The sequence below is a fragment of the Carcharodon carcharias genome, chromosome 3, assembly GCF_017639515.1.
Source record: "Carcharodon carcharias isolate sCarCar2 chromosome 3, sCarCar2.pri, whole genome shotgun sequence".
In the NCBI taxonomy this organism is placed as follows: domain Eukaryota; kingdom Metazoa; phylum Chordata; class Chondrichthyes; order Lamniformes; family Lamnidae; genus Carcharodon; species Carcharodon carcharias.
Window position 1 is genome coordinate 183,398,376 of NC_054469.1, and position 14,833 is coordinate 183,413,208.

Here is a 14,833-nt window from a genome sequence, read left to right on the forward strand (position 1 = left end):
AAACTTGACCTCCAGAAAGAGAAGTTAGCAAGGAAGGAAAGAGAGCAGGAACAACAGCCAAGGGCTAGAGAGAAGGACTAAGAAAGGACATACCAGCTTAAAAGGCTGGCATTAAAGCAAGAGGCCTCAGATGCTGATGAAGGTTCTGATGATGATAAAACCACTTCCAACCTAAAGCCTACTGGAAGAAATTTCAAAACATAAAGAAATGTTTAAATTTGTGCAAGTCCTCCCAAAGTTTGAGGGAAAGGATGTAGAGACAATTTTTATTTTGTTTTAAAAGGTAGCTATGTAAATGAAGTGGCCAAAAGACGTCTGGACATTGCTCCCATAGAGTAGGTTGGTGGGTAGGGCTCATGAGATTTATGCATCACTTTTAGAAGGGCTTTCCATGGAGTATGATGAAGTAAAAAAAAGGCTAGTCTTAGAATGTATGAGTTGGTCCCTGAGGCATACAGGCAGAAATTTCAAAACATAAGGAAACAGCCTGGGCAGCCATATTGAATGTGAGAGGGTAAAGCAAAGTAATTTTGACTGTTGGATAGAAGTAATAAAGGCAGAGACAACATATGAAGCTCTTAGGGAAATATTTCTCCTGGAAGAATTTAAATATTCACTTCCTCCAGTAGTTAGAACCCAAGTTGAAGACCAGAGGGTAAAAACTGCTAGACAGGCGGCAGAAATAGCTGATTACTCTGAGCTGTCAATAGATCCAAACCCTTTTTCCGTCACCCCCTCAAACCCAAGAAGGATAGAAGGTGGGAATGTGAAAGGAAGGCAAGTAGCCAGGGAAGAGAAGGGACAGCTGGGAATTCCCCAAAAACTCCTCCTCAGACCAGAAAAGAAGGTGCTGAGGGTGGAAGTGACATCTGAAGGCCTAAGTGTTTCCATTGTAACAAGGTCCTCAGGCAGATTGCTGGAAACTAAATGGGAGACCTATTGCAGAATCAGGAACGCCTGAGGAATCCTCAGGAAATGGTGCATCAGAAAAGGAAATGACTGTTAAATTTGTAGCAATGGCACAGGTGAAACGTGTTCTCTCAGAACCTATGAGAAAGGGGGATATGGCTCAGGATGTCAGGCTATGAAAGGTTCTGGATGTTTTGTCTCGAAGGGAGAAGTGTTTATCCAGGCAAGTAAAGAGTATTGCTTCACACTCCTGACTTGTGCCTTGTAGATGATGGACAGGCTTTGGGGAGTCAAGAGGTGAGTCACTCGCCACAGGATTCCTGGAGTCAAGAACTGCTCTTATGGCCACAGTATTTATATGGCTAGTCCAGTTCAGTTTCTGGTCAATGGTAAACCCCAAGATGTTGATAGTGGGAGATTCAGCGATGATAATCCATTGAATGTCAAGGGGAGATGGTTAGATTCTCTCTTGTTGAAGATGGTCATTGCCTGGCACTTGTGTGGCACAAATGTTACTTGCCACTTGTCAGCCCAAGCCTGGATATTGTCCAGGTCTTGCGGCATTTGGGCATGGACTGCTTCAGTATCTGAGGAGTCACGGATGGTGCTGAACATTCTGCAATCATCAGCAAACATCCCTACTTCTGACCTTATGATGGAAGGAACGCCATTGATGAAGCAGCTAACAATGGTTGGGCTTAGGACACTACCCTAAGGAACTCCTTCAGTGATGCCCTAGAACTGAGATGATTGACCTCCAACAACCACAACCATCTTCCTTTGTGTTCCAACCAGTGTATAGTTTTCCCCATGATTTCCATTGACTCCAATTTTACTACAGCTCCGTGATGCCACACTCAGTCAAATGCTGCCCTGTCAAAGGAAGTTACGTTCTCCACACCTCTGCAGTTCAGCTCTTTTGACCATGTTTGAACCAAGGCTGTAATGAGGTCAGGAGCTGAGTGGCCCTGGCAGAACCCAAACTGGTTATTGCTAAGCTAGTGCCACTTGATCGCACTGATGATGACCCCTTCCATCACTTTACTGATTATTGAGAGTAGGCTGATGGGGCGGCAATTGGCTGGGTTGGATTTGTCCTGCTTTTTATGTACATGGCATACCTGGGCAATTTTCTACATTACCGGGTAGATGCCAATGTTGCAGCTGTACTGAAACAGCTTGGTTGGGGCACAGCAAGTTCTGGAGCACAAGCCTTTAGTACTATTGCTGGAATATTGTCAAAGTCCATAGCCTTTGCAGTATCCAGTGCCTTCAGCCCTTTCTTGATATCACACGGAGTGAATTGAATTTGGTGAAGACTGGCATCTGTGATGCTGGGGACCTCAGGAGGAGGCTAAGATAGATCATCCATTCAGCACATCTGGCTGGAGATTGTTGCAAACGCTTCAGCCTTATCTTTTGCACTGATGTTCTGGGCTTCCCATTGAGGATGGGGATATTTGTGGACCCTCCTCCTCTAGTGAATTGTTTAGTTGTCCACCACCATTCATAACTAGATATGGCAGGACTGCAGAGCTTAAATCTGATTGTTGTGGAATTGCTTAGCTCTGTCTATCACTTGCTGTTTATGCTGTTTGGCATGCAAGTAGTCTTAAATTGTAGCTTCACCAGGTTGACATCTCATTTTTAGGTATGCCTGGTGCTGCTCCTGACATGGCCCCCTGCACTCTTCATTGAAGCAGGCTTGGTGATAGTGGAGGAGCAGGGGATGTACTGGGCCATAAGGATACAGACTGTGGTTGAGTACAATTCTGCTGATGCTGCTGGCCCACAGTGCCTCATGGTTGCCCAATCTTGAGTTGCTAGATCTGTTTGAAATCTATCCCATTTAGCAAGGCAGAAGTGCCACACAAAATGATGTACAACATGAATACAAATGATACAGGGACACTCTAAAAACAAGCCTTATGAACTTCTGCATTGCAGACCCCTCTCTTGGGAATGCGCTGCTTAAAACACTGACCAATGTAGTAGCAAGGACTGAAATTTGGTCCAGCATGCTTTGAGGACAGTCTACATCAAACCTAATATCCAGGGGAAGTCCAGAGGTGATGCAGCTGCAAAAGCACCAACAACAACACCATGAACTGACAGTTCTGTGGACTTCCATGCCGATCTTGCATCAGACTCTTCGGTCATGAGAGGATCCACAGAAGGCAATTAAGTCACTTATAGCTTGGACGTACTAGAATAACAAGGAGTTTAAAATCACCTGTGCAGAATCTTAAAAGATGCCCCTGGCAGTCCAAATAGACAACATCTATAGACACTCACTCTCCACCATGTCAGCAACCTCTTCAGATTTCTTTTACTAGCTTAGTCAGATGTGACCTACCTTTCTCAAAGCCCTGCTGCATTAATTGCTTACTTTTGGGCAATGCCATGGAAGATCTATCAATGATAAGAGTTGCATAGAAAAGACAGAACAGGGTATGAACACCAAACTCAAAGACTGGCAGTAGTTGATCAGTGAGGGACAACCATGAAGGACGTGAAATTGGGACTCAGTGACCATTAGGAACATGGATCCAGGCCCTGACTACCTTTGAAACAATGCCACAGAAAATCTATTAATGGCATTAAATTGAACTATTCCAACTGACTTCACATCAACATTACTGAGTCTGTTATACTGTTCATATTGCTCTTTATGACTTTCATAACTAACAAAACAAGATAATTATGTTGAGAAAAACCTTGTAACGTCCACAACAATCTGTTTAATCTGCAGTAAAATCTCAAACAGAAATCATGAAATCTTTCCTTACAGAAATGCCATCATTTCTGCAGATCTCAGTGCTCAAAGGGACATGCAGGGTCTCAGGGCAGTCTAGCAATCTGTGGTCCAGCAGATTACTTGGATTGGTGAGGTGCTGCTTCATGGGATTGGCAGTTTCACCATCAAGCACAAACCTGTTGCCCCCTCTCAAAATGACAACATATGTGCTCCCACCGCTGCTTCTCTGCTACTAGCCTTGCTGTTGTCTCTCAGTCAGCCAGTTACCACTGTTGCCTCCCACACCAAGATAATTAATCTGAAGCCAGGCCTTCTAGACCTCGAGTTTCTTGAGGGCATCTTGCAGCTTACCCCAGTGAAAGTCAGTAGCCTTCCCCCCATCTATGCTGCAACTGCCGGGTTAGCACTTAGAACAGTAGGACAGCCAAAGGCACCTTTAATGGTTGCTGACTTTCAGTGGGAATGACTGCAGATGGCCTTGCATGGTAACCTCAAGCAATTCTGAGCCTTGGGGGACCCGACTTCGGGCTGCACTACCTCAGCACAGCAACCATCTGGGTTTGTGAAAAGCATTAGCAGGGGCACTGGCAGAGTGGCAGTGGTGGGAGCGTGAATGTTGTCCTCCGAATAAAGAGGATAGCAGGTTCTTGCACCATAGAGCCATTGACACTCACCCTGGGCAGCAATCTGCTGGACTGTTATGAGAGTCTGCATATCCTTTTCAGCACCGCTATTTGCAGATATGTTGATTGCAGTTTCAGTCTGTATGACAGCAATCTGTGGTAGCATGGATCTCAGGATCTGAATCTGAGTTACGCTGCAGGACTCAGACTTTAGGTAGCTTCTGTCTGTGCTGCAAGGGAAGCTGAAATATTGGCTTCAAATGCTGCATCACGGCTAGGTCCACAAATGCTCTAATGATGTCGCCTAGCATTTCCACACTGAAAAGATTAGCTTCAAATTCAGTGTGAAGCCCAGTGCCAAGTTGGAGCCGGACCCGTCCTCATTACTTGAAGTGAAAACATGCTTTGTGGCAGGCCTGCCAATGCACCAAGCATCTCAGTGTTTATGCCTATCAGGCTTTTCCCATCCTCATCGGCAAAAACTCACCTACAGCCTCATCTCCAGGGGAATGGCACAGGTGTCATCCCTTCCCCCGGCCTGGATACAGCTCATTCATGTTTGTGGGTTGAGGGTGTAAGTGGGATTTGAGAAGGTGCATAAGACAGGAACATACCATCAACTTCAATGTTCTCAGCAGCGTCAGTTGCAACGACCTCAGCTACCACTATGCTCATAATTTGCAGTATCATCTCCTCCAAGAAACTCTGGAGTTGGAGTTGTGTCTGTGTCTCTCAATGGTTCTCTACTGATACCTCCTGTTATGTGCCACCTTGTTCTGTAAGAGAGGGAAAATTGTCATTGAATTTGTTGTAATGTGCTTGAGGAACTTGTCATAGCTGAATAGCTGGAAGTATGTTGGAACTATGAGAGGTAGGTGTTAGACTGTCAGCAATAGAAAAGGTGTGAGAGTTAAGTGGTGCACATGAATGTTAGATAAGAGTTTTGGTAGGTAAGGTTTGTTGGTGAATGTGTGATAAGGGGTTTGAGTAGCATGTGAAGTTGATGTTGCAGTGGGTAGGAGATGCTTTCGCTGCCCTTCACCAATTGGTGAATTGAGGGAAGCACTAATACAGAGAGGCATTACAGGAGGGCAACAGTAATTGAGCGAACTGGGAGAGAACATCAGTAAATGGGGCATTTTGAGTAAGGCACCAGTAAATGGGGGATTTGGCAGAAGACACCAGTAAGTGGGGGATTTGGGGGAAGGCAGCAGTAAATGGATGAATTGGGGTGGATGCTCAATAATTACTCTGATTGCTGAATGGGCATAAAAGTTATGTTCACCTGCAGTTAGTGCCTGTTGCAAGGGTGTCATAATTCAGAGCACAAGAGGGTAGCCTTGGTTTATACACTTAATTATTCTTCAAATATTCAATGTCCAGGCTGTCTTCAAATGGGGTGATCATAATTGCTGCAATCATTTGGTGGAACTGTGCCAGGCAACCTGAGCTCCTACTCAAATGGAAGAAATAAGCACTTAGTCAAATATTATCTAATCAATCTCACCTGTCACAATCATCAGCACAGACCCATTGAACCCAGAGGATTACAGGAAGGTGCACTGAATGAATCACAAAATGTGGTTATGAAGGAACATGTGGTAGTGGCAGAGGAGGCGTAGGGATCTGCTGTCTCAAACATTAGTTTCCATCCTTTTTCAATGGCACAACACTGTGTTCCAGACCATATGGGACTTGCATATAAAAGAAGGCTGATATCTTGATGTGGTGTTTACAGAGGAGGCCAACCAGCTTGAAAAGTCTGATGGTAACTGTAGAGAAGTCCACCAACTGCATGCTTGTAGTGCTGCATGAGCACACATTGGAGCTGCAGTCCTCTATGGAGCATATGGCAACCTGAAGAGCATCTATAGCAGAGCTCCTAGTGGCACAAGCTCTTAGCAAGTTGGACCCATATTTGCTCAAATTGTTGGTATGGAGGCATAACCCTTAAGAGACAGCATGCACCTCTATTAGCAGGCTCCGGCTTCAAATCCCCGACAATTGAATGGAGGGAGTCATTACTCAAACTTTGTTGCTGTACCCATCAAACGGTGGAGATGTCCAGCAGTTAGGACACGGAGTGAGGAGGCACAGATGGAGCTTCTGGTCTTCAACACATTTAGGCCACCTAAATCCCCTCCTGTCCAAGTGCTGTAGTATGTCCCAAGTTTGTTCAGGCAGTTAAACCCCACTTCAAGATGCCTGTAGATGCTCAATAATTACTCTGCTGGCTGAATGGGCATAAAAGTTATGTTCACCTGCAGTTAGTGCCTGTTGCAAGGATGTCATAATTCAGAGCACAAGAGGTTAACCTTGGTTTCTTCACTTCATTATTCTTCACATATTCAATGTCCAATAAGTTATCTTCAAATGGGGTGATCATAACTGCTTCATTCATTTGCATCATCTCGTGATGCTGACCAATGATCAAATGGAACCCGAGTTCGTAATGCCATGGCATTGTGTTTGGCATCAACATGCAATCGATTTTGGGGAAATCTGTGACAATGGAGATTTGAAATAAATTGGGTGGTACATAAACTTTGACAATAAAAATCAACACACTTTCAAACACATAAGTGATTTCCTTTGCAAACCTACAAAGTCTTTCTCTTCCCTTTTTATAACTTCTACTTGGTACTACACCTGTGGTTTCAGCAAAGCTTGAGGCAGGCTGCTCGATCCCCTACTTTGTCTGCTTGGGTTCTTATGGCTAAAGGTTGGCTCACTCACACATCTACAGCGCAGACTCGGCCTTCAGGACAGGAGGCAGCATGTGGGGCTCTGACTGAGGGACAGGCACAGAGAGAGCATCTTGAGCAGAGACCCCACTTCCCTTTTTCCATCATCCATCTCAAGGCCCATCCTGCTAACCAAGAGCTGGGAAGCACTTTGCTGCACTTCAGTCAGGCACTGAATGGTCAAGATGAGGTCTTCCTCCATCCTGTTTAAGCTGGCAGATTGCAGGCAGAATTTAAATCAGCCCACAGAAGCAGGAGGCAGAGTGATGGGTGGGGGTAGACGGCGGGGAAATTGTTGCCTTCCTGGCTCTCTGCAATTCAGTCAAGGGTGGGGAAGGTCGAGAACAGCTTTCCAGCCCAGAGGCCGGTTGAGGCCCCTAAATGGCCAATAAATGGGGCAGGGGGTGGGGAGGGTCAATGCTACGTAAAAGCTGGCAGCCTCCCTGAGGGCACGAGGGGGTTGGGGGGGGATCTATGCTACGTAAAAGCCAGCAGCCTCCCTGGCTCGGGGGGTTGGGGGCGGCAGGGCCTTCCTTATCATGCAAATTTTGGAAGGCGCTTCCCCGGCAACTAGAGCCAGCCTTTCAGAAAGAACACTCCACTGCCCTCAACAATGGCCCCTCCTCCCCCCGAGCTTGCCTGACTGGCCCTGGCCAGCTTGACCCACTTGAGTTCTGAGTCCTCCTTGATCATTGCTGGTCCAGGCCAGCTACAATACCAGGGATGGCCACTGCTCCCAGTGGCACTACTGGGGCTGTTGTGCTCCTGACCCTCTGATTGGTTCACAGCTCTTGGAGGTGGGACCTTCACCTTTAAAGGGACAGAAGCCTTAACACCAGACAATCAATTGATGGCAATTGAATTGCGTCAGATTGCCAAACACTAGTTTCCATCCTTCTTCAATGGCACAGCACGGTGTTCCAGACCATATGGGACTTGCATAAAAGAAGGCTGGTATCTTGATATGTTGATTAGAAAGGAGGCCAACCAGCCTGAAAAGTCTCTGTACGAACTCAGATTCCACTTAATCATTGGTCATCATCACGAGATGATGCAAAAGAATGAAGCAGTTACGATCACCCCATTTGAAGACAACCTATTGGACATTGAATATGTGAAGAATAATGAAGTGTAGAAACCAAGGCTACCCTCTTGTGCTCTGAATTACGACACCCTTGCAACAGGCACTAACTGCAGAAACTGCAACTTTCTGGCCCACCATCAATGCCACCATTGCTGCCATTAAATTCAGGCCATCAGTGAGGGCAAGAATGCACTCAGTTGCCTGCTGTGTTGCAGGCTGTAAGCAAGTGGCCACTCTTTCCATGGAGGTGGACATCAACACAAAGGTCTGAGACATCTGAGAGAGTAACCTAGGGGCCAAAATGAATGAGGAAATTAAAATAATTAATATCAACAAAGAAAAAATATTGGAGAAACTTAAGGAACTAAATTCAACAAATCCCCAGGATTTGATTTGATGCCTACACCCTAGGGTTCTAAAAGAGATAGCTGCAGAGATAGTGGATGCGCTATGATTTTCCAAAATTCCTTAGATTCAGTAACCATCCCAGCAGATTGGAAGTTGGCAAATGTAACACTGTTTTTCAAGAAAGGAGGGAGAGAGAAAACAGGGAACTACAGGCCAGCTAGTCTAACATCTGTCATTGGGAAAGTGCTGGAATTTATTAGGGAAGTCTTAACAATACACTTAGAAAAGTGTAGTATGAGTAGAACAATTTAACATGGTCTTACAAAAGGGAAATTCTGTTTGATGTAACTAGTAGGGTAGATAAAGGGGAACTGATAGATGTAGCATACAAGGTTTGGATTTCCAAAAAGCATTTGATAAGGTGACACTCAAAAGATAGGCAAGATAAGGGCTCATGGATTTGGGGGTAATATATTAACATAGTTAGAAGATTGGTTAACGGACAGGGAGCAGAGAGTGGCATAAACAGGGTATTTTCAAGTTGACAGACTGTGACTAGTGGAGTGCCAAAAGGATCAGACTGGGACCTCAAGTTATTTACAATCTGTATTAATGACTTAGACAAATAGACAGAGAGTAATGTATCTAAGTTTGCTGAAGATACAAAACTAAGTGGAAGGATAAACTGGAGGGAGAACATAAAGAGGCTGCAGATGGAGTATAAGGTGGGAAAGTGTGAAGTTATTCACTTTGGTCATAAGAATAATAAAGCAGAATACTTTTTAAAAGGTACCAAATTGTAAATGTTAATGTTCAAAGAGACTTGGGTGTGGAAACACAAAAAGCACACAGGTACAGGAACCAATTAGGAAGACAAATGACATGTTGGCCTTTATTGCTAGGGGATTGTCGTACAAGAATAAGGAAGTCTTGCCACAGAGCTTTAGTGAGGCCACATCTGGAGTACTGTGTGAAGTTTTGGTCTCCATATTTAAGGAGGAATTTACTTAATTTGGAGATAGTAAAACGAAGGTTCACTCAATCGGCCCTGGGGTGAAGGTTGTTCTATGATGAGACGCTGAGTAAATTAGGTCTATATTTTCTGGACTTTAAAAGAGTGAAGGCAATGTCATTGAATAAAAAGATTTTGAAGGGACTTGAAAGGGTAGATTCTGAGAGATTGTTTCTGCTGGTCAAGGAATCTAAAACATAGGCGCACAGCCTCAAGATAAGTGGCCGATTATTTAGGAAGGAAATGAGGAGAAATTACTTAATTCAAATCTTTGGAATTCTCCATACCAGAGGGTTATGGATGCTCCATTGTTGAATATATTTAAGGCTGGGATAGACAGATTTTTGGTCTCTCAGGGATATGGGAACCAGGTGGGAAAATAGAGTTGAAGCCCAAGATCAGCCATTATCGTATTGAATGGCGAAGCAGGCTTAACGGGCCATATGATCTACTCTTGCTCTTCTTTCTTTTGTTCTTGTGATCATGGTATCATGCTAGAGACAGACTCCTCAATCTCTCTCCAATGGTGCACTGTGTCTCTCAAAATGCAGATGGAACCTTACATATTTTCCGTTGCGGTTCTAGAATTATCCCTGAGATCCAGCATCTGTGTCCAGTTGATCAGAGCTTAGAGCTTCCTACACTCTCCAATTGGGACTCTCCACTGCTGCCCCTGTCTCCAACACTTGAATGTCCTATACCCTCTGATGGGGACTCTCCAGCACTGTCCATGTCTCCAACATCTGATCCCGCTCATTTGGGATGTGTGGCTCACCATGTGACAACTCTGCTTTGTGTACTTTTGGCATGGTTGCTGGCTGCTGGTATGAGTGACCTATCTTCCCTAGATAGACTGTAGTCTTACTCAAGTACTTGCTTTAAATTGATTTATTAACACTATATATGATAGGTTATAGAATAGGTATGTCCCTCCTGTGTGCAGAGCGTTCCATCCACCTCAGGAGAGAGTCTAGCACATGACTGCTGATGTCACTGACACAACATCATCTACATCACTCATTAGCATAACTATTCTATTAACCCATTACACTACAAACCCATCTACCTGTCCTAAAGGCCCCACTGAGGTGTGTATCTGAGCTTAAGGGTGTTTTTGAGATGTGTGGAGGTGCTTCTCAGAGTGAGCGATCGCCTCTGAGGAGTTTTCATCCTCCTTCTGTACCAGTAGATGAGGAGCACTTGCACAACTTGTGGGGGATGTAGAATATGAATTAGAACCGAGAAAGTGAAAGTATTTTTTAAGCCATAGTTGTGCAGATGATCATATTTCAGTGGCTGCTGACATCAGGTAAACATAAGTGAGTTTTGTGTGCCATGCGCAGGGCACAGGAGAGGAGGGTGCAGATGATGCCAAACACTCGGGCCTAGGCCTAGGGGTGTCCTGGGCTCTGTATTTTAAATGGAGTTTCTTGTCGTCCAGACTGAGCAGCCAGAGCCGCAGACTGGCTTTAAAAAGTAGAACCAGAGAGTTCCAATCTTTTTAAAGCCAGTCTGACAGTGTCAGTCTCAATTTAACAGAGTTGCTGCGCTGCTGCTTCCGGCCTTCAGGCAACCTTGTGGGTCCGATTTTTTTTTAAAAGCCCGCCAGAAAACCAAAGCTGTCCAAAGGTCAATAGCAGTGCAGCAACTGTCAGGAGAGTGTTGTTGCTTGAAAAATAGTAAGTGAAATCCCTGCAATTTTAGAAACAATTCATTGTTGTTGTGTGTGTGTGTGTCTAGATGTGTGTGTATGTGGATATGCGCATGTTTGTGTGTGTGTGTGTGTGTGTGTTGGAAGCTGGTAGGGGGAGGTTGCGGGGGAGTGGGTTGAGGGGGAGGTTGGAGGGGAAGTTGGGAGAATGTTGGAGTGGAGATTTGAGTGCAGGTTGGGCATTGGTTAGAAGGGAGATGTTGGAGCGGGTGTTAGGGATGTTGGAAGAGGTTGGAGTGCAGTTTGGGGGGAGGTTGGGGCGGTTAGGGGAAGGTTAGAGGGAGTTTGAGGGGATGTTAGAGGTGGGTTGGAGTGGGTGTTGGTGGGAGAATGGCGGTGTCATTGGTGGGGAGATCAGCTACAGAGTTGAATAGTTTTGTAAATGTAGTGATTTCATTGTAGCCACTTTCCTAACATTAGTTGTTTGCTCTGTGGTTAATTATCCTGAGATAATCAGCATTGCGCCTTCAATTTCACCATTGTTACAGTCACTCTGTCTACTACATGCAGGTGAAATGAAAGAAAGAAAAAACCTACATTTATACAGCACCTTTCATGATGTCTCAAATCACCTTACAGTGTCAATCACTGTAAATCACATTCAGTACTTTTGAGTTTTAATCACTGGTATAATGTAGGCAACGTTATCAAATGGTGGAGCAGGCTCAAGGGGCCGAATGGCCTACTCCTGCTCATAATACATATGTTTTCACGTCATTTTGGAATGGATGAGATGAACTGGGCTAGTCGGCCTTTGTCATCCATAATTATCTCGCAAATAGAGGGTGGAATCATGGCTTTAGTTCTGTTAATTTGGTTGCTAATGAAAGTTTACTGTGAGCTGGATTTGTGGGGTGAGATTGCCAGGACGGATGTGTGTAATGGGCTCATAGTGAATCAGCAATCTGTTTTACACTGCACATGATTCTCGGGAGCCTTTTCCATTGACTTCAATCTTGTCCTTTTGTCTATTTACCTATTATCCCATTCTATCTTGGTTCTTTTTATTAACTTTTTAGGTACTGAAATATCGTTATAAAGTTGTGTTGCATTGTAGATATTGAAAATATATTGTAGTGAAAAGCAGCAATCAGCCTCTATAGAATTATAGAGAATACAGATTCAATAAACCAGGTAATTTAGCGCTTGCACCAGGAAAAAAATGACCATGGAAACTGCTAGTTTGTATAAATCCTGACAAACTCACAAATGTCCATCAGTGAGGGGAAGCTGGAACTCTGTTCCGAGCTAAACATGACCCCAGTCCCACATTCTGTCTTTGTTATTAGCCCCCTCCACGGCAGGTGGGAGAGGGATGGTGGCAGGGTGGTGAGAGGTGGTGATTAACAAGTTTTAGTGGGGTACGTGTCTCCAATTCACACTACCCAGTGCCAATTTTTACAGTATGAGTTTCATGCTATGAGGTGTCCTAACATTGTGAGGCAGTATACTTCATTCTCAAGCTTCCATAATGTCATTGGGAGCCTATTTAAATGTAACAGTTGCTGCACACATTTCCCAGGGCATTGGTAACCTGTCAGTAAAAAGGAGCTGGGCGCATTGCTGGCTCAAGAAGGTAATTGCCCATGACAACACTCCTTGCGGATAGGTGTTTTGTAGTACAGAACTTGAGTAGTGCTGAAAAAAGAGACATTTTGTCAAAGCTTTTCATCTTGCACTCATCAGGACAATTTGCAGGAATATAATGGGCGGATCGTCCACTCCCACTGGCAGCAGGCATCAAGACGGGTGTGATCGAACAACATGGCAGGAAGGCCAAAAATTGGTTTCATGCAATCACAAAACATGTTTGCAATCGTCCGCTCCACCCGTCAATGGTAGGCCGCATTTCCCGCCGTCGGATGTTGGGAACTTCATTGTATATCATTGTAAGCCCAACTTGCCGGAACCATCCCCCCACATCAAATTTGCTGCCCACGTCGTGAGGAAAACATGCCAGTGCACAACTTGTCTTCACAAGTGTGACATGCAGAAGGCGCGACTTATCATCAAGGCCTTGCTCACATCGCGGACATCCAAGGAGCAGAATATGCCAGAGCCTGACAGCAACGGGACCCTGGAAGAACATCCATCATATGCTAGGTGGATTCTCATGGACATAGCACCGCCATGAAGCAGCTCACAGAATGTAGAAAATCATCATTGAGGATATGCTTTGGGACTTCAGTGCCTTGGCCATGGTCTGTACAGTTGATTGTTGAGGGGGTGAAGAGGAAAGTCCAGCTGTGAGTGGGAGAGGAACTTGTATCAGGGGATGGGAGAGAAAGGTCTAAGTTTGACTGGGAGAGAAAGGTGTGTTGGGGAATGTGCAATTGGGAGGGGGGGTGCAGGAAACAAAGGTGTTGAGGGGGTGAGGTTATGGGGGGGAACGAAGGTGTCAAGGGGTGAAGTTGGAAGGGGGGAATGAAGCTGTCAGAGGTGAGGTTGGGAGGTTGGGAGGCAGTATGCAGGAGAAGAGGGTTACAGGAAATAATATGGCAACTGGGGATGTAGGTGTAAGGGGGAGGAAGGTATGAGGGAAGGAGTCTGGAAAGGGGAAGGAGTCTAGGGGGAGGAAGGAGTCCAGAGAGGGGAAGAATTAAGGGTGGAGGAAGAAGTAAGGCTGTAGGGGGAAGGAGTAAGGGGCGAGCAAGTAGTCCAGGGGGGTGGCGTTCATGGGTGGGGAAGGAGTCCAGGAGGGGAGGAGTTTCAAGGGAGGAAGGAGTTCCAAGGGGGAAAGGGGCTCCAAGGGAGGAAGGAGTCCGGAGGAGGGGATGTCCAGGTGAACATGCAACAGAAGGGTCTGCGGAGTCGATGGCTGACTCCTGGGGAGCGAAATGACATTGGGCATGGTAGGAGGGAATGATGAGAATGACAGTGGGCAGAGTGAGGCAGAGTGTTGGGAGGGCAAGGGTAAGATAGTATTGGTAGAAGAGACAGTGAGGGTGGGTAGTGGGGACTCTGGGGCAGACACGGACCCTGGGGCTGGGAAGGAGGAGGTCGGGGAAGTGAATGTGGATGGGGGTGGGATTTTTGGAAAGGTATGGAATGTGCACGTTCACCTGGATTTCCCCCAAAGAAAAGGGTTGCGGCTGGTAGGTGACGGTGGGGAGGCGGAAGTTGATGCCGGGGAGGGGTCAACAGTGATGGGCGAAATGACATGGGTGACCGGGGAGGGGAAAGGATGGGGGACCTGAAGAAGAGTGTTAAGCGCACCATGCTTGCAAATCCAAAAGGGAAAGGAGACTCGTGGCGGGCAGGAACAGGTGTTGCGTGGGAATGAGATCAGTGGGTGGGCAGAGATGGAGGTCAGCTCAGAAGGACAACTGAAAGCAAACCCAAGCAAGCAGTATTGAAAATGCTTGGGACATTGAGATCATGGGGGAAGGATCTGAGAGCGTGGGAGAGTGCTAGCACAAGGCTCCGAAAGGCTCTGCCACACACACACATCTCCCTCCAGAATCACTCATGGGCTGGCTGCGTGCAGCTGAACTGCTAGTGGTGGGGGGGATGCAGGTGTATGAGTTGCCTGTAAATGAAACTGAAAGACACCATTGCACATTATTCAGTGAAAGTGAATATATTTTCAGATTATGAAGTGACAAAATGTATTCACTCGAGAAACTAATGTGATCAGAATTTCT